Source organism: Telmatherina bonti (genome assembly GCF_933228915.1).
Source record: "Telmatherina bonti genome assembly, chromosome: 9".
NCBI lineage: Eukaryota > Metazoa > Chordata > Actinopteri > Atheriniformes > Telmatherinidae > Telmatherina > Telmatherina bonti.
Genome location: NC_136627.1, coordinates 29,178,192 through 29,197,125, shown reverse-complemented (window position 1 = coordinate 29,197,125; position 18,934 = coordinate 29,178,192). Strand labels below are relative to the sequence as shown.

The window sequence follows — 18,934 nt, the reverse complement described above, 5'->3', positions numbered from 1 at the left end:
AAGCTTTTGTTAGAGAGTTGTAGAGTAAAACTTCAAGATTATTCTTAATACTTGAAGGGTGTTGGAAGATAACAGAATCATGGAAATAATAGAAACATTAGCTGTTGGAGTTTGCAGCAATTTAGCAGAAATCAGAGCTTGGCTTCATAGTAAACTTTACAACACCAAAAAGAGAAGAAAACCGTTTGCTAAATAAGTATCTGAGGTTTTAGAAATGGAAATGGAAATAACTTCTTCTGAAACTGCACTGAATATGTGTTACTAAGATGGTTACATTGACAGTAGGCTCCATAGTTTGTTAATAATCCTTGGCAAAAATGAAATGTCAGGGTGGGTCTGGGGGTATCCTCTGTTCTTCATCTCCCTAAACCCTTCCAGGAACCTCCAGGTGCAAACTGTGTGACAGCAGCTTGAGCTATTGATTGCTGTCAAAAGGCTTTCTCAGCTTAAATGAAAATTCATGAAGAATTGATGAAGTCTCTGGATTATTTAATTTTTCATCCCTCACACTGCTTCCTAACATTGCTTTTTGAAAAAAAAATAAAATACTTTTCTTTGTCTATTGTGTGAGATGGACTGAGTGGGAGAAAGCACTGAGTTTAGGAATGTCCTCCTTATAGGTGGTAGATGAGGGTTCAGGAGGTAAAACCACATAGGAGAGAGAACACAGACTGTATTGGATGAGTTTTAGTAGTAACACTTTGAACATAAAACTTTGGATAAACACCAAAAAAAATTGAAGATGAATAAAAGAAAAAACATACAACTGCCCCCCCCAACAAGGGCAGAAACCTTTTATTCTTTTAATTTGGCTTTCATGCTATATAACATCATAAAGGACTTTACTAACACAAACAAACGTATTTCACGCATCCAGATCGTCTCACTTTCCTTAAAAGATATAAACATGTAACTCAGCATTTAAATAAGCCTTTTAAATGCCATGTTTTATCTGAGTTTTTCCCCCAACACACTCAGCGGGATCCAGATTTGGACACAGATTAAATAATCTGATGCTCCTGTGTAGTTATACACCACAGAGATGCCAAACCAACTTAAACAAAACAAAAAAACTGCATTATTTAATTAATTCTTTAAAATGAGGACATGCTTTTCATTTCATATATTGTTGCTGTAGTCTGAAGTCTGTTTTGTGCCTGACAGCTGGTTCTGACTGAGAAAGGCTGGGTCAGTGGGAAGTCTCTTTGGCCTTCATAGCTCCAAAATAAGTGGGGAAGTTCAAGAAACTACTTCTCTTTTTATTTACCTCTTTATCTACCATTAAAACAGACTGAGAAAGTATGTTGCTACATTTTTATCATCTGACAGGGTTTTAAATTTCTATTCTAGTTTAACCATTTTTAAACAGATAATTTTCAAATACTTTTTTTGTTAGCAGATGAAATCTGCTTGAGGAACTATTTAGAAATATCAGCAGATGAGGACAAAGAAAGGAGCTTTGAATATGAAGATAGTGTTTGATATCAAGACATTAATAACTTGTTGAAATCTTAATGGCAGGTAATTTGAAGGAGAATGAGTAGAAATGTCCTGGAACTGATTGAAGGGTTAGTGTCTCAGACAGTCTCAAGTGTCTGGTCAAGGTTAATGAGAGTGGTCAGAATGATCACAGCTCCACTTTAGTTTTGAACTTCATATCTCACTGTTTATGGTTCTTTTTGAAAATACACCAGTTATTATTCTTCCATTTGTAGTTGCAATACTGCATAATCCTGTTCCACTGATTAATAATATTTATATGAAAACCCCTTTAATACTGGAAAAAAAAAAAAGGTGATTACCAGTTTCTTGTCTATTTCATCTCAGGGAAGAAACCAGTGACCTGCTGTGTTCCTACTGTGTTTTGTTGTTGTTGTTGTTGTTTTTTTTTTTTATATAATACTGGAAAAAGAATCATGTACGCTTTGTTGAGCTCTTCATGCATAGCTTGTTTTGGACTCTATCTTCCTTTAGCTTTTTCTTTCAGCCAGATCTTCAGGGGGGCTTGAGGAAGCAGAAGGGGGTGGGGTGCTAAATCCCACTGCACTGGCTTTGCTGCAGTGATTAGCTTTATCAGGTCCTGACATCCGTCTAGTGATTGTAAAGCCAAAGCTAATCGCACAAGTAGAAGCAGCATTTAAATCTATATCCATGTTGAACTGGGTTTATGATATGACCCCCCCATCCCCCTCCCCTCGATCTTCCTCTGCCTTCTTTTCTTACTCCATTGTATTGAACACACCTTTGCCCCCCCTCATTCACGAGTGGTTGAACAGGACCCTGGTGAGATAATTGAATTGCAGCTCTGAAACAGATTGAACTCTGTGTCCACTGATCAGAGTGGCGCTGCTACTCGCTAGACCTCAAGCTGGGTAGTACTCACCGCTCCATCCAAGATGGAGTGAAAAAGGGAAGAGGCCTCTGAGAGGTGCCTCTGCATTATTAACGTGGGCCAGATTGGAGAGACTGTTCTGTGTCTTTACTAGACTTAATCCATCAACTGACTCTTCTTCAAGTGTTAGATGTTGAGCGCACGTTTCACAAATGGATAGACAAGAGCATGAACTGCTTGGATCGCTGTGTGTTACGTGGGCTCTTGGGGCATGTCGTGAGTGGCGAGATAATGCTTACACGTCATTTTGCTGCATATGGGAGAAGATTTAATTAGGGCTGTTGTTCACTTTCCTGCTCTTCGGAAGAGAGGAGAACTAGTAAACATGTTGACAAGAGGACTTTCTAACATCATCCTCCTAAAAACTGACTTTAGACCAGCTCTGTTGGGTGGACATCCATCTGCACTACATATACGTTCGTGGGCCTCTTTTTTCTCTTCTCCAAATAAACTAGGTCGATGAGCAGGTTCATAAATCATTGTGAAGACTGTGTCAGAAATCCAAGGTGCAGCCACTGCTGCTGAATAAATTGCTAGCACTGCGAATATCTGTGTATGTGTAAGTGTGATGAGGCACACCTGGGGCGACAGGAGCCTAAGAAAAATGTTAATTAGCCCCATCTTTGCAGGTGGATGAGTAGCACACATACATAGTGCTCCAGATATGATCGTGACCTGCAGAGCGAACAGGTACAGTTTTAATTGGATGTCAAGTGTATTTCGGGCCCTCTGACGTGTACTGTATGTGGTTGCATGTGTACTAAATGTACGTAATCATCTTGGGGGAAGCATCACAAATGAACGAAGACATGGGATCTTGCAGTTTTGTTCAGTTTCTAACCTTTAAAAATGCAAATGACACTGAAATGAAACAGATGTCTTGGTTGGTTTTAAATGCCGCTTGGAATGGGATTGGATGACTTTTAAAAAGGTCCTTTGATATCACCTAATGTACCACTTTTGCAATTAACTGAATCGCTAGGTAGCATTTGGTACTCGTACAACAAGGTAATTAGCAGGGAAATAGAGTTGGGAGAGGTGTGAGTGGTGGAGGGTACCAAGCTGTTCCTGTTGTGTCCAGCATGAGGAAAAGCTAATAAAGGGAGAGGCCAAGAGGAGCAGGCCAGGTGGGGAGTGAGGCAGAGCCGCACTGCCGAGCCTTTCACAAGCTCATCTGGACTCATTATTCCAGTTCAGAAATGAGAAAATAGGGTGACAAGTGCACACAAACAGCAGACACTCATACACTCTCAGACACGTGTACACAAACACCTGCCCACATGCTTGTATAAACCCCGGTGGGCTCAGGTTTAATCTGTGCTGAAGTCCTTGAGAAATAATGAAGGGTAATGAAGGAAGCAGCAACAGTGGAGACGTTATGTCACTTTAGTAATATATGCCTCGCTTAGGAAATGGAACACGATTTCTACAACTGTTATCAGAATAATCGTTATTTTAGTGTTTTGCTCATTTCATATTAGTTTGGGTTTCTGTTTATTTGGTGTTGTGTGTAGTACAACTTCATACTAGAGATTTGGGAAAAGATGTTTTGGACAGCAAAACATTGTGATAAGGAGTTAAAATTGGGGAAAATGGGATAATTTTCCAACCAAGTATTTCTCAACATGTATAGTAACTCAGCTGGAAGACCCAGCTTGACTCTACTACAACGTTCTGGTCAGCTCTTATGCCATTTCTTGCTCCACACATCTCTGGATGTCGAAACAGCTTTCCTGGACAGATTAAATCGTGGCAAAATGTTTAACTGATCCTATATATGTGCATATGTAAAGTTCAGGAAGATGATGAGAAAGATGTCAGGAACAAGAGAAGGGAAAGATTCCTTATTACTCTGTGTCTGTGCAGCAGGAGGTGTCTGACCTCTGCAACTGGCTTTTCCTATTTACTTCATGTCCAAACACACATATATTTACAATTCTTTCCAACCACGTACAGCAGAATGCTCACTGCTCATGTCCTGCTCTCTACCTGTGCAATGCATGGAAAGAGACTGTGGGGCTGAAATGTGGAAAAAAAAAAGCCTCATGGGAACATAAATCTTAGGAATACACCACGGTCATCACCAACACTCTGACCTTTCACTGTCTCACACACGCTCACACAATACCACATTCTCACACACAATATGTCCTGAGACTGCATTTTTACTTTCCTTAGTGAGCTTTTTTGTCCCAGTTTTGACCTCCCAACTCTACCCAGGGACATAGATTGTTTGTGTTGCATCTGTCAGAGAAATGCCGCATTGTAGAAGGGAAATAACACACACCTCTATGGTTCCCTGTGGCTGAAAAATGACAAAATTAATGGAGTCATGCTGCAAGAGCTGAGAACAAAGATGGAAAAGTGCGGGGAGAAGTTAATGAAAGTGGCAAAGACACGAAGTACTGAATAAGATCTAAGTTTTGGATCACCTTTGACTTTGACTCTCAGCACCTTGTCAGACATTTTCTCTCCTTTTCTTTCATTCTTCTTTCGTCTCTGCTTGTGTCACTTTTTAAAAGCTTAAACCACATTAAACAAGTACACGGTGCACTGCTATGGATGCCACGTCCCGTCAGCAGAGGAGTGAGCTGTCAAGCAAAGAATGCTGAACCAGCCGCTTCTCACGTCCATTAGTGCCCTGCAAGATGAAGCACCCGTCTCACTGGGTTTTGTTGTGTTTCTTTTATACACCCTACTCTCGCTTCTTCACACTCTCCCTCTTCCTCTCTTTATAGTGACACTTTTATTGATGGCCTCTCCTCTCTGACAATGCAGGTCTATTGCTTTGTCTCTCCTGCCTGCCTGTGTTTTTGCCTCTTTTTTGCCTCATTCTCCTTGCTCGCACCAAACCCGTGCATCTCATCACTTCTTGCTACGCAGCATGGAAGCTCGATCTGCAGTGACTGAAAAAATAAATCTTTGCATTAACGCCGGGTCTATAAATTGTGCAAGCTTAGCAGCGCTGTTGCAAAAAGTGAGCTGTGTCAGGTGAGCATATTTTATAAAAATAAACTAAGCTTCTCTTGCGGCTTCTCTTACTCTCATCATACAGCAGGAGAAGTACTCTGAACTGTGTAAATTATTGAAATCTGTCTGCAGGCTCATTATTGATTAACTTGCAAGCACAGACTGAGAGAGGGGGTTTTGCTTTCATGCGTGGATTGCGCTTTGATTTCTGTTTTAATATTGACTTACATGTATGGTTGAAATTTATTCAAGACCTGTGCAGTTTATCGGATATAGAGATTTATGATGATGACTATCAGATATACACTGTTATTAGTCTGTTAATCTGTTCTAGGGGTTGTGTTTGCTGATAATCCGAAACGTGAGATTTGCAGCTCTGTCTGTTTCAAATGGTTGCAACAGTGTGTTGTTCACCAGGATTTAGATTCATATGTGTGATACCTCACTGCTGGTTGACAAGTGGGCGAAGGGACAAGCAAGTGATAATGATATTAATCAAAAACGTGACCCTGAGTTAAATCCCTGTAGCTGGCTGCAAACTGAGGGTGGCTTGCATTGAGTCCAGCTGGGATTGGCTCCTCTGACCCCTGAAGGACCCTTTGCCCTATCCTATCCACCCCAGATCTCTGTCATACCATAATTCCTTAACCTAGCACTCTCTTCCAATGAATGTGTCCCTGTTGTGACTGACCTCCCCCAGTCACCTCCTCTCTCTCTCTCAGGCCCTCTGAGACTACTAGAGATGGTAATCCATCATATGGAGGAAGGGAGGAGGTGACAGAGGTAGAAGCCTGAAGTTCAGACACGAGCTGATATAGGTTTGAATCAAATGTCGTCGTAATTGATTCACCCTCAGGTCTGTGGATTGCTGTGTTATTTCTGTACTGATCTTCCTGGTTTAAATGTCCATCATTTCCTAAGTAGCTTACTCACACACCTTGAAACACACATTAATTCTCTGCATACTTATGAAGTGCACAATGCTGCCTGGGATCAGTCCCGGGAAATGGTCAGCAGCACTCAACCAGGCCCATGATTCAGCTGGTGTATTTTGGGTTACGACTGTCACACCACACACTGGCAATCTGATAGATTTGCCCCATTGAATGCTGTTGTGCGCACACCAGTGCTCATGCACACAGATTTATACAGGCATACAAACATACTCAAAAATGCTTAAAGGTAAATGGCTTGCGTGGCTGTTTTTCTAGTTGTGTAAACATTAAGGACAATCCCTCCTTAAAGTAGCCTTTGGGGAACATGGGAGATGCAGTATTTCAGCTTCATTAAATTCTGAACTCAACTGTGTGAAAAGAAAGGAAGCTGGGAGAAGGAAGGAAGAGCAACAAACCGATCACTGGAAGCTCAGGGTTCATAGTAAACAACTGCGCCAGCTAAATCATTTAGACAAGTCAAAGCATATTTCTGTTTGTTTGGCTTTATTGATTGGTGATTCACATTGTCATGTTGTTATCTGTTCTTTTTTAAGGTGCCTTTGCAGTGAACTGTAAGCAGGTTTTGTTTGTCTCTCTCAGTGGGTTCACTGTGGGTTTGGATGTGTTATGATTCGGTGATCTTCCCTTGGCACAGACAGACGTTGTGTTTAGCTTGGATTACGTTTTCTGTAAGGGACACCTATCACTGAACTCAACAGCTGCAGGCCAGAGTTGAAACCTAATCATATAGTTTCTGCTGTCTCTCTCTCTTTTCCTTCTCATTCCCTCTCTCTTCTGCTCTCCTCTATCCTTCCCCTTTTCCACTCCCTCCCTGTCTCATTTCCTTTCCTGCTGTTTGAAAGTGATACTCAAAGTATTTTGGTCCTTTTCAAAAGTGAGGGGAGGCAAGATCAAATGTTTAAGAGAGCAGTTTCTAACACAGCTGTGACTCCATTCTACTTTACAGCTTGACCTTTTCATGACTGTGCCGCTGCATCTATTGGACATATCAGCAGAAGAAGTAGTGTGTCTAGATATGTGTCTAGTTGAGGGTGACCTTCGAGCTAATGGCTTCCCATTTTGATGTGTTGTGTATCCTAACTGCTGCCTCTGCCTGTTGGACTCCTTTGGGGTCACTCCCAGGCTTGACCAAGGTGACGGATGAGGCTTGATGTTTTGATGTTGTTCATTCACCTTTGTACTGCGGCAGCTGCAGCAGCCGCACCATTCACAAATAAATGCCAAAGGTCCTCAGTTTTCAGGGATGGACAAAAAAGGATGGAAACTACCAACATTTTTCATGTGTTGTGCAATGTCACCAGGTGTGGCAAGATGACATCACATACCAAATGCAACTGGGAGCTGTGGTATGTGTGGCCACCTGTTTTTACAGCTGGGAGGATGATTAGCAGCCAGTAAGGCTGATTATTAGCCAGACAGACAGACTGGGACACTGACAGACACTGCACAATGCCAGATATGGGCATCACATTGGTTGGCGTGGTGGAAACCAGACCGACATGCCCAGACCACTTCAGCACTAGCATGGCTGAAGGCCAGTTGAAAAGAAATCAGAACTCTCCATTCAGATGCTAAGCAGAATCTTATCTCAGTGCCTCTTGCTGCCGGCCCCTCATGCTTTACACTGTACAGGGCAAAGCTATTAACGAACATGCAGGTGCCGCCTCTGTTTATCTGCATTTCCCTGTGTGTGTGTGTGTGTGTGTGTGTGTGTGTGTGTGTGTGTGTGTGTGTGTGTGTGTGTGTTTGTGTTTAAATGGACTCTCAGGTGAATTGGGTTTATATCTTAATATTTTTCTTTTCTCACTGTGTTGGCACAGAGGGGATGATATTAAACAAGATACTGCCTGAGTAATATTCTAAGAAACATGTTGTATTATTTGTGTGTTTTCAATGAATTCTCTTGATAAATTAGTCTAAACTCAGTAATGCCAAACACAAGAGTTCACACCACCCAGAGAGGCAGAAATGAAGGCAGTGAATCATTTTAAGTGTCGCTGTAATTGCAGAGATTTGTCTCGGATCCACCAAGATCTTCTCATTCCACAGGAAATGAAATCTAACGACACTAAGTGATCACCAAGGGATGTGTGTGTCTAACTGATGAGTGTGCTCATTTGACTCCACCAATCTTTAAAAGCCATTAATGTTCTCTTGTTTCATGCACAAATTAGGCCCTCACACATGAAGACACACAGGCGCAATGGCTCCTAGACATTTGGAACTCATGCAAGCCGAATGGGCGTATGAAAGGCACAAATATACACGCCTGCACTCATACACTGTAACACATTCCAAACACCCTCTCAGCTGTCCAGCTGGCACAGTGAGCGTTTGCCCTTTTGAGGCCTAAATGGCACAGTAAGGGAAAAATGAACCCCGAGACACCATGTTGTATTGGAGCTGAAAAGATCGGCATAATTTGCCAACATAAGCCATGTGCAGACATTAACTGTGAAATTTACATGTTAGCTTTGCTGCATCATTCTTTAAAAACTTCCTACAGTGTTTCATGAAGAACTAACATATGAGCTCTGACTTTAATAATTTGGCTGTTTTCTTATGCATTCAAAGCATTTTGAGTGGGAGACAGCAGCAATTAGTCGGATATGCTAAATCACCATTGATTATTTGTCTGTTTTGGTAATTCAATTCTTCTTTCTCATATTCATTTGTAAATATGAAAAAGAACTATAATTTAAAAGATATTGCCAAAATGTTGCTGTCATGATTCCTGTTTAACTAAACTTATTCAGGATGGTGTAATCAAGGAGCTTTGCTTATCAGTTTCTCTAACTTCAAGCAGAAGGGAGATGTCCACATGATTTAGCTCCTTTCACAGCAGTTTAGGGCTGATAGGGCAGTTGTACTTTAGGGTCCTGATAGGCTGACCTTTGGCCAGCTCTGGATGCGACCTTCAATTGATTGACCATTATCTGACCCCATGGCTTGAAAACAGAGCTGCATACAGGTCCATTTGGCAGTCTGGAGAGTATCGCTAGCGTACACTACTAATACAGTTATTGTAGTGTTATTGGAAGATGTATGAAGGGAGAAATAGCTGGTGAAGGCAGGGTTATTCCTGTGTCAGAGGAAGAAGAGCACGGATAATTCAATTACATTCCATGGGATATGAGCATCTGTCAATTTATTCATTCTTATAGTGCCCAAGTTCTGACGTTACTGCAGTAAGCTTAAATGGCTGTCAGATTCAAGTCATAACCTGCCTTATGACAAGTTGAGCTCAGGTCTTTACCATCTTTTATTTACCCTGCATTTAATTTTTCATCAAAAAAATATAATGACAAATATTTTTTGGAGGTAACCCTGATCACTATATTTGCTGAATGATAAAAATAACGAGACTGTTTACTTTTCTGCCATCTTCTGGACCCACTTCCCATTCTGTTCTGGTAATTTCCACCCCTTGTAGCCAAAATTCAGATACTCCACTTTTCATGAGCCTTAATTTGTGATTTGGCTCCACAAGAGAAAGACGTTATTGTAATTAAGAAGCCAGGCAGAGGCTTACCTGATGAATCTAACTGAACCCTGAAAATTCATCCACATCGCATCCTTCCACTTCGTCTCAACAGATTACTTCACCTAATCTTTTCTTGCTGCATCCTCATGCCAGTAACGCCAACTTTGGTAAACTCTCTCTGGCTGCCTCATTTCTCACAAGCAGCGGGGGGGGGGGGGGGGGGGGGTGTTTGGCCCAAGAACGTGGCATCATTAACTTTCGTGAGTGGCAGACGTTAGACGTGCAGAGGGCCATCCTGTCTCAGCCTCCTGCTGGGTGTCCCTCAACCCCCATCACTCCTCCCTGTCATCCCTCATCTTTGCATTTCTTGCTTTTTCTCCCCCCAAAAAGCCATCTACAGATTATACACTTGATGCTCAGTCAAGCATGAATGACAGAATCCCTTGGGTGGGTGGATGAGGGGGCGGGGGGTGAGTATATCCAATTTCAGCATGAGAAAAGTGCCACATGACTATTTCAGTTTGTTTACACCATTTTAATTCTGCATGTGCCCTCGTATATGGGGTTGGAGTAGGTTTGTCTGTATAAATTGCACTGTGTAACTGTGGCACTTAAACTGTTGTGACTCTGGTTGTTTGCAAGTCCACTACCACATAGTGTCAAGAGTTTTTGTTGTTATCACCAATGTGGCACGTGCTGCTGAGCTCCTTGTGGCGCAACACCCTTTCTCATTAATCACAAGCCATTCACTGCCTGAAGCCCTGACAACCCACAACCTGGTAGCCTACTACCCCCCCTTATGTACACTACCCTGTTATCAGCTCACAGGAAGAAGGCGACACAGCTGCTGGTGGTCAGTTGGACCATCCCCCTTTTTTCAGTTGAAACTCCTTATTTCTCATATCCCCCACCGAGCTTTCTGGTTTTCATTTGTCTCGGGTTCACAACTTTTGAAGCACCCAGCCGAAGGTCGTGGATTTGTCAGGTCATCACAGCAACTCTCCACAACATAAGTTGTCAAGAGAGTTGGCCAACCATGACTGAGACAGACAGAGAGCTCTCTGCTTAGCAGGCCACTTCCTTCTGGAGAGCAGAAGAAAAAAAGAAGGGGAAGAACCATCTTTTGTTAAGCATACTCTCTCACACACTTCCTTGGTCTTTAATTGTTTGTGAAAGGATGGGGGTTGTTGTTATTGTACAATGTTTCCTCTTTTACACGCTCAGTGTTAAGACCATGTTGGGGTCCAAGTCAGACTGTATTGTGGGGTGTTGGGGCTCATAGGAGTGCTGTGGACTAGTTGTGTCATGACTGCGTATCTGAGCTGTCACTTGTCTCTAATTGGCTTAGCTCAGCCCACGAGAGGCTAAAGCTCAGTGACCCACCCCACTCACACTCTCTCGCTCTCTCTTTCCATCTTTCCCTCTTCCCTTGTCATTTTTCTTTTTCCTTCTGCTAAGCTGAAACAGTGATGCCCACATTTTAGATGACACCACTGGACCATTTGATCCTAAAACCCTCTTTGTGTGCCTCCATGTTTGTCCCATAGTGAAGCAGGAACCTTGTTGGCACCAGGCAATGAGATTAATTAAAAAGGCTGCAGAGAACAGTCCTGATTGGAGAGCTGATTGATCAGGACCCTGAGGTCATCACTGGGTCAATACATGGACTGATGATTACATGAAAACATGGTCTATTTTTGGGGAATAAGTCCATCACAGCACATTTGCATGCCATTACACCTCATATTGTCACCCTCCTAAAACAATGACATGAAAAAGTTGTTTTTTTCAATTTTTTTTTTAGAAACACATCAAACTAAACCACATATCTACAAGAAATCAGTCCTTTGTGTTTTTAGAAAGAACTTGAAAAAAATTATTTGGCCATTCATTTAAGAGGGTGACAATATGTGCTCTAACAAATATTAATCTACCAGCTTTACCAAGATGCATCTAAGAATCTTATTTACCAAAACTGCAATCAACCAACCCATCAGAATCCTGCCAGAGTGGGTGGTCTTTGTTGAACAGTGTAGGATTTATGATGTGCTTCAAGGGTTCAGGGAATGACCCTCCAGTGTGCATCCCTGATGATGTTCTAATTGGATGGGGTGACCTTTCTTCACTGTAATTTTGAGGCATCCTTGGTCTGTGGCGGTGGAAACAGATTAAAAAGCACTAGGGGTGGGCTGATTGATGTGTGCTGTGGTTAGTGTGGTTGTGGATGGACAATGGTAGGTAGATGGATAGTTACATATGAGTCAACAGCTGTTGAAGAATGATGTACAGACTGATACATGGCAGGAAGCTACAGCAAGCCTGACTGATTGCTACCTGCTACATTTGCCATTGCAATAGCCGCAAAACTACTCTTTATAATGATGCAGCTTTCCTGTATGTTGACTGCCTGATGGCCATCGATGGTGATTTTAATTTTAGAAATTTTTCACATGATATAATAATAAATGCACTCACACTATCAAAGGCAAACCCAACAGTTAACTGCAGTCCCACTAAATACACAGCTTCTACTATGGCACTGTCGGTAGTAGAAGCTGTGTACAGTACAAGTAGTAATACAGTCTTATGGATACAAATCCTCTGCATGAATACTTCAGATATAATTACAGCATATATACTTAACTCTGTTTGTTTTTGGGTTTTTTTTGTTGTTGTTTTCTTTAGGACGGTGGTATTTTGTTTGCATCATAAGAACATACGTATGTGTGCATGTGCTTGTGTGTGTGCCTTTGTGTCAATATGACATTTACCTCCTTTTTTTGTTCCCAGAATGAATTAAAGTGTGGTGAATGGGTCTGTTTTGGTGTGCTTACTGGTGGATCCTATTTTAACAGTGTATAAAGCTGGAACTAATTCCTGTATATTTATTTGGCTTGATCTAAGACAGCAGACACTAACCCTACTTAAAATTCCAGAGGATACTAACAGAAATAGACTATATGGGATGCCAAAATGGCTTCATACAGCTTTTTGAAGACTGTGAGTAGGAAAATTCAGGACTGTTGGAATATCAGAATAATTTTCTTGTAGTAAGCATTGAAGCATGCATCAATTTGATGTATTAGAATTGGCTTCTTCATCCATCTTTGGTTTTTCTGTCATTTAGTCCCAAACTAATCTGTGAGCTGTGGTTTAATGCAGAAGAGAGATAATCCCTCCAATAAGAGATACTGCACAGTGTACAATACTACAGAGCGGTAGCCTTTCATCAGCTTGTCCTTATTATTTTCATTTTTTTATTCTTCCACTGCTAAGTTCCTTGATAGATAAATGATCTAACCTTTTTTTCATTTCTTTTGGCTTTGTATGAACATTTCAATGTCTGTGCAGCAGGTATAGTTAGTGTGTGAGATGTGTCCTCCCTCTTTTCTGGTCACATTGTCCTTGAGGATGCTACTTATTGATAAGGTCGCCCAAGTTCAACCAAAGCCTTTAAATGTATTCTTCCTGCATTTCATCCAGCATGGAGAGAAAGATAAAAAAGGAACTCTAAAGGAAAAAGCAAGCTGCATCCATCTCTACCAGCCACCTCCAGCAGGTTTGAAACCCTTTTGTTGTGGACCGCATTTGAAAAGATCAACTTTAACAACCTAAGCAAATATCCATGAAAAGGCTTGTGAAGGATGGACCTTGAACCCTCTGTAGAACAGGTGTGTTTTATAGCTCCGTATTTCTGCTCTGGTCTTTAATGCTTTACAGTTCAACATTTTTATGTGTGTATCTGTTTCTCAGTGGTTGAAGCTCCACTGTAGCAATGAGCCAGGCGCAGCAGGGGGGCTGCAGTCAACCCAGTGCCAGTTGAGAACTGCAGGGAGCGAGCTAACGAGGTGTCCAAGCAGCTGACAGCTTTGTCCTGCCGCCTACAAGGGGCGATGGCACAAAGAGGGTCCTGCAGAGAGTCCTGTCTGTTCTTTGTGTCTGTCTCTCTCCTCTGCCCATGACTTTGGGCTTCAAAAGAATGCTGTGCTAGATGCATTGTGGCATCAGGTGTACGAGGCCCAGTGCCTGTCCTCTACACCCCAGTTCCACCTACTCTCAAGACTATAAAAGAGAACATTTTTGGTCTGTTTTGGATTGGTCTGTAATTGAGTCTGTTGGTTTCAGTGCTAGATTTTGCTAACCAAATGGCATTTATATTACAGGTTTATTATCTTCAATAATGCACTTGCTCCATCTGAACATCCTGCACTCTGCTTTGCTTTTCTGTCACGTTTCTTCTGAGCTGAGTGATGATCCACAGGGCAGGCAGTTCTCTGTCATGTGTTCTGCTTGTATTTACTCAGCCTCCCATCTTCCTCTCTTTGCTCTTGTCTCTAATTTATGAACTGCCACACTTGAGTGGGCCTATTGCCTATTAAAACCAGCACATTGCCTGTGTTTGTCCTGGCCTTTCCTGCGCCACGGGAAGCATCATCTAGAGCCTTCAGTACTTAATGCCACTGCAGGAGGTGAGCAAGAAACATAGACATGGCTTTGGATCCTTTGGCCACTGGAGAAGAGGTTTGATGCTTCTTTAAAAGGCCACAGTCATTTGTCTTTGTTGTTTTTTTGTCTCTCTGGGATTGTATAGAAAAAAAGGGAGCAACAGAGATAAAGAATGAAGGAGTGTAAGCGTTAGCATGAAAACATGCCATCCTCTTAGGAATCTTTTTGTAGATGGTGTTAATGTTTCTCGTGGGCTGTTGTGCTGAGAGCTAAGTTTTATTTTCTTGTTCTGCATTAAGGGGTCTCTGCAGGGCTTTTCTCTCAGTATTCTCTTTCACACCACTTGTCTAATTCTCACTATTTAAAATATTGGATAAAAATCTGATTCAGTTCTATTTACTATTTACTTTGCCAGCTGCATAAGTGTGTTCACTTTTGTAAACTTGTATTAGAATTCAGTCATGTAGACAGCAGAACTGATCATTTGTGGAGGAGACTATGAACTTGGATCCTAGGAACTTTTTCTTAGGTAGTCAGAGAAGTTGTCTTATCTCTGGTGAGTCAGCACCATGTGCTGAATTTTTGAGTGGAGACCAGTGATGCTCTACATCTGTTGAAGCAGTTCTGACAGAAAATTCACACCTTTGTCATCAACGAGCGGCACTGAAAGGATAGCATTACTACAATGTTTTATATGGGAACACTACCTGCTGGGCTCAACTGTTCAACCAAGTGTGTCCATATTGTTGAAGTAATCGGATTTAAAACAGAGAGACACAGGGGCAGATAACCAACAGAGGAGTACAAAAATCACAGAAAGGTTAGGAGGGAATCCCAATAGACTACAAATCCCTTCTCTGAAATCTCATTGTTTGGAAACCATGAAACCGGATTCCTGTAACAAGTCTCTAATCAGTGGAGCCTCTGCCCAAAGGACTCAATTAGACCAGAACAGACCCTTTCTGACCAGCCCTTTATTTTGCCTCCTTCCCTCTCCCAGCAGGCTGTTACCTCTACAGTAGGGCTTTATAATGCCCCAGACTGGGAGCATGGGCTTGCAGCACATCGAGCAGTCACATCACTGAGCCTTTTCCCCTCTCATTGCACATCAGCATTATAAATCCACACCAGTATGCAAACACGCATCTGTGTTGCGTCCCAGTAAACCTGTGGCACTCCCTCTAACTTGGTGTTTTAATTGCCAACACAAGTACAGTAAACACATATTAAAAACACTGGCAGAAAATAGTAGTTACTGAAACATCTCTGCAGTCAGAGGCAGTAATCCAGAGTTTAATTTTAGTCATTTTGCCCTCCTTCACTTATGATTAGAGTGAATTATGATAATTTCTTGATTATGGTTTATCCCCTGCCTGTGAGGACACCTCTTGTTTGAGCTTAGCAGAAGATAGCAATGGGAAGCATGTGCAACCCACTGGATCTGCAATGTTAACACTTCCCTCTGCGATGCCAAAACAGACACTGCACCTGGTGCGGTTTGTCCTTGCTGCTGTTGCTGAAGCCCAAGTGCAAGAGCAAATGCACTCTTTCTTTCAGAAATGCTTAGTTTTCTTCCATTGTCCAACAGAAAATTGGCATTCAAATAAAGAGTAACAAGAAAGTGAAAAATGATGGATAAGAGGGAGCTTGGCTAATAATGTGGTTGCATGAATTAATGCATGTAGGATAATGAGTGTGGGCATATGTGATACAAAAGAACATCAGCAATCGCCCTCACATGGCTTCTATGGTCTGCCAACACAATGCCACATCACAAATTCAGTCGATCAGTGATTCAAATGATACAAACTGAATCAGCCACATTGCTTTCATCACACGGAAGTCAATTAGAGCTCCATTTAAAAAACAAAATTAGTTGTTATAGATTTAATAAGTGACCTGGGCTGTGGCAGACTGGGCAGCGCCTTGGAGACAGCGGTTGGAGGGTCCATGGGGAAATGAGCGCCACATCACCAAAGTCCACTGGTAATGACTTCTGTTGAGTCTTGATAATGTCTACTAATTAGTTAATCAAAGACAATGGCCCTCTACATACACCTCCCACCTTAGCAGCTTCTATCTGCTTCGTTAAGCAACAGCTCATAGTATAAAGTCTAAAAATCCCCATTCACTCTCATCACTGGTGGATACACCTGGTTGGGTATGGTATATGCCTGCAGCAAGATGCACACATTAATTTGCTGAATTAATGGCAAGGGATACGTGCCCCCCACACCCCCACCCCCCCAAAAAAAATGCAATGTTCCGTGTTATATAACATGTAAGAGGATAATGAAATATACAAGTATGCTTCATCCCATGCATGGTGTCCATGCTAGTCAGAGGGTCGATATAAAGACCCTCCGCTCTAGACCAACTGGGGAAAACAGAGCATTGACAAAGTGTCTCAGAACCCTGTGGAGCTGCCTCCGTCGCGTGAGTAATTCTCTGTTTTCTCCATAATCAATTAGTAAACCTTCATTAGCCAGGCCATTCATTATGTTGGCATGTCAGGGACGGGACATGGTGCAGTAGTCGCCCCTGGGATGGGCGCGTCCGTGGGTGCTGATACATGACGAGGCTTTCACAATTGCTCTTGCATCTAAAGAGAGCACAGCCATTACTCTGTTGCACACTCAAGCAAGCGTAAACATTTTCCTGTAACACAGCCAGCAAACTCAACGTTATTCATTTTAGTTGCACCACGAAGTAAACATTATTTAATGCTCCTACATGACTAAATATTCATTACATTATACAGTTAAAAGCATTTATGTTCATTTGTATTTTTCAACAAGAAATATAGTTTCTTTCCAGCATGACTATTTATTATACCTGCTGTGCATATTTGGGGGTTGTTAAAATTGAACACAGCAAGCTGCAATGCTGTTAGCATTTAGATCAATGCTACACAGTTATACATCCTTAACAGATTCCAATCACTTTCATTTCTCATAACCTTTTTGAATATTACAGTAGCTTGTAAGCTGAATCATTAAAATAGAACAGATGTTAGCTTCATTCCCTGGTGCTGCTGCTCTCCATGCTGCAGTCTGTGCAGCATCAGCTGCTGTTGTTTGACTGCATATTTAGTAGAAACAAACTATAGAGATAGAAAGAGACACATTGAATTTCTTAACCTTACAATTTGTAACTGTGCCTATGCAAATGTGTGAGTGTGTGTTTTTGAGATGATTACAGCACAGTGTGAGCACTTTCCTCCTGTCTAATGGCTTGCGCTTTAGAAATATGATGAGGGGCAGACAGAGATTAAAAGAGTAAGATATTGAACAGCCCCATGATGGATGAGAGCTGTTTGGAGATCAATTAAACACTAAGAAATTAATTCTGCCAGCGACAAGCTCATTAGGGGCTTGGTGAAAGGAAGGCAAAGGGGAGAAAGAAATGCATCATCACGTTTTATTAAACTTGACCCCCTTTTATTTTCTTTTTCTTCTTCACACAATTTGTATGACATTGAAGCAGATCTTGTGTACTATATATCATAACAGTAGGTCATGTGTTTGAAGTTTGCTGGGGAGGGTGGTCACCTAGAGCTTTTTCAATAGACTCCAATGGTTTTTTTTTTCCACTACGGCAGGATTTGGCTGAGATATGGTAAATCAACAAATTATTGAAGCATTTTCATATCAAAAAGCCACTGTGAGCTGCGGATCATAAGTGCCAACAGATGTAAGTAACAGCTGCCATGTTGAGCGTCAACCTTCCCACTGCTGTCAGTGTCTATTTGCCCTGTGCACTGGTAAATAACATGTTGCTTAATTCATTTACTTCCTCTTGCAAGAGCCGGAGTGTAATAGAATCTAATATTAAACAAGATCCCGTTGCAGTGTCCAATTAGTCAGAAGCTCCACCTATTAACACTTACATATTAATGATGTCTTCCAGAGTTTACTGAATGGTCATTGTGGACTCTACTTTGTGGGAGAATGGGGCGCATCAGTCTGTAGGTGCCAGCAGTTGCTTTGGACCCATCACTGTCTGCCAGTGGAGGCACTGTGGTACTTATATGATACTGTGGCAGATTCCCCAACTCCCCCTTGGGGGAAGGCCATCCTGATGTGCTGGCTCAGGGAGCAAACACACAGACGGACTGGCGGATATCCTTGCCAAGTCGGGCCAGGCTCGCTCGGTGTAGGGTCTGTTTGTGTGCACAAATGTTGATGTGGGGGGTTTCCATGTGGATGGACTGCTAAGTGGAAGGATGGTGTGGGGGTGTGACTGCTGAGTGGTCGAAGGTGCACTGTGTGCAGATGGAGGAAGTAAGGTTGCTTGCCGAACAGATGTTTTAGGGGTGTATGTTTGTCTTGGGGGTGTGACATGGTCTGTGAAGGGAAGTCAAGGGACCACAGAAATGACATTTGTTGTTGCGCCTGCTGTTCTTGAGAAGTTGCTCATCCAAGAATGCTTAATATGACGCTGGAGACTTTATATCTTGAAATGAGTTCTTTCCTTCATTGTCTGGATTGTATCAGTTGGCAGACCATGCAAATATTTTGCTGTACTCATGTGATCTTGGTTTATTAACATCGTTAATACGGCCATTATGTTGAAAGTAAACCTTTTTTCTGCATGGTAGCGAAGGAGTCAACGAGGAACATGCATCATAGGACTTTTATTTCTCAGCTGTCTGTGTTAGTGGTGTTTTTCTGGTCTGAACCAAAA

The 18,934-nt window shown here is 42.0% G+C and overlaps 1 protein-coding gene across 1 annotated transcript in view; it reads left to right on the top strand.

Moving 5' to 3' along the window:
• Positions 1–18,934, top strand: part of robo2 (roundabout, axon guidance receptor, homolog 2) — a 149,844-nt gene that overhangs the window by 13,162 nt on the left and 117,748 nt on the right. The window lies entirely within an intron of this gene.